Below are 2,476 nucleotides of genomic sequence, written 5' to 3' on the forward strand. Positions count from 1 at the left end.
TATTCAGCATTATATTTGATGAAAGTTAACTGTATAAACATTACAGGGGTTTTGCTATATAGGCATTGTGGGTTTTTTTGATAGTATATTTGTCAGATATAGGATTACTTATGAGGATTCAGTGGGTAAAGATCATATTTTGTTTTAGTGAGGAATTTTTAATAGTTGACTATGAGATTGGGTATATTAGTAAGCAAGACTTTAGTAATTTTATGATCACGTAGACTTTTCAAATATGGACATACAATGACTTTAGAGAATTCTCAACTTCACGCGAGGGTGACGACGGAAACAGCTTGGTTTTATAGTACCAGAAGACAGATCTACACACGAGCAGCGAGGTTATGGATCGCCTTTGCAAAGGACGAGATGTCGTCGGTGGATCGTCTCAGGATACTTTCTGGGACAAATCAGGAGTCTACAATCTTCTATGAGGCGGGCGTGAGACGCACTTGCATGGGAGTCACAGGATATTTCAAGTTGACAATGAGGTGGTGGTTACGATTCCTTCGTCGGAAGATGTCGAATCTACAGTTCAGCGACAGGGGTGTTGGATACATCTACAGGGGTCGCAGAAGCTGAATAATGGTGCATGCTGAGTTGTTCTGGGATGGCTCAAGCGCTCACCCAGGGTATACAATTATTCGACAAAGGTGTTTGTGAAACACTTACATGGAACCACGAGGCGGTTCAAGTTCCGCCTACATTGAAGATGGTTACGGTTCCACCACTAGAGGATAATGACAAGGATGAATTCTTCTTTGACGAGCGTTGCATAGTTCCAATGATTGCAGTTATTGTACCCATAATGATAGTTGATATATGTGTTATGGGGGCTATCTTGCAAACATTATGAACTAGTATATACCAGTTGCCGATGTGGTGTGCGACAGGAGTGCACAAAAGACATAGGTGGCCGAGCCATCTTAAAAGGGCGCGATAGTGAATTGTTAATCTCAGCTCTTTTCGCTTAGAGACAAGCACTGGACTCCTCAAAAAAAAAAAAAAATGCTTAAATGAAAAACAGCCAGGAAAGATGACCAATGCAATTTGAGGTCAGTGGCGCCTTGGAAATCCCATGCCATGGACATGTGGCACCCATGTTTGCTGGGTGCCATGCAGGGAGTGTCTGCATGTGTATTCGTAGCAAACGATATATGGCTTTGGTGATGAGAAATAAGAATAAGAGAGGACACTCTTTGATTACTTGTGATAGGATGTGCAACACATCTGGAGTGTTGCAGACCCATCGAATAAGGTAACGTAGGACAGAGCTTTAAAAAAGTTAACCTTTAAAGTAATAATAAATATGTGGGAGAAAGAGAAGTGTGGTGCGGTACACATTCTTTTTTATTAACTCTCATGTAACAATCATGGTCTCTTTATTTCAGATGGGTTCAATGTCACCATATAGAACCATATAGAAAAATGGATTCTCCGAGACTTTATTGACTTATTAAAATGTTGTGGTTAGTTGGACATAAAAGGAATGAGAGGGGGTGCTTACTTGAACATGTTTGGGAGAGGAAATGATAGTTTAACGGTTTTTTGGGGGGGTCAGAATTAATATATTTTATTCCATTTTTTAATTGATTTTGTTCCATTTTAATGTTAGCAAATTTGAGAAATAAAGTATATTTTTGTATCTACGGGGATTCATTTCTGCCTAGCTTGCATTTCAGCTAACGCCCAGAGAGATTCAGAACGAAGGGTAGGTAGTTGCCTGTTAGCAGTTTGTTTGAGTATCAATTGGTCCTAAAAACTCGTTTGATATATATATATATATATATATATATATATATATATATTATATATATATATATATATATATATATATATATATATTAGTCCCATGTAATGACACAGTTAAAAGGAATATCATTGAATCTTGTTTTATCAAGTCAATAATAGAAATGTTCTAAATTTAAGTCTTGGTTTATTTAAACTTGATGCTTTCATAATGAAAAAAGTTGTAGATAAATATAAGCAACAAAATTAATATATTCAGTTTTTACATGTTTTGGACTGTAAAGATACTTTGTAATTTCGGTTAGGGTCAGAATCTGTTTAAGTTTGTGACCATGTGATATCCGATAATCCTGGATTATCCCTTTTAATTTTTACCCTTTTGATAATTAACCATCTGGTATTCCTGATCTTGTTTGTACCTGAGGCCTTCCTCTCCGATTGTACTTTAGTAGCTCCTTGACGATGTCTGAATAAAGACGAAAGCGCTTGGATTCCTGTCTATCATTTCCCGTGGTATTCGCTTATTTATGAAGTCACGTGCATCTACTGTGATTTTTTAAGCATAATGGAAACCACACGCAACTTCTACGCCTTTTCTTTGAATTTTCCGAGCCTTGTTCTATTCGTGACATCCTTCTGTAATGCTCTTATCATCGCTCACAAACTGAAACTCCGACTCAACTTTCTACGGAAGTGCATGAACGAGCAAGTGATGCCCAAGTCGATT

The sequence above is a fragment of the Macrobrachium nipponense genome, chromosome 2 (assembly GCF_015104395.2).
Source record: "Macrobrachium nipponense isolate FS-2020 chromosome 2, ASM1510439v2, whole genome shotgun sequence".
In the NCBI taxonomy this organism is placed as follows: Eukaryota; Metazoa; Arthropoda; class Malacostraca; order Decapoda; family Palaemonidae; genus Macrobrachium; species Macrobrachium nipponense.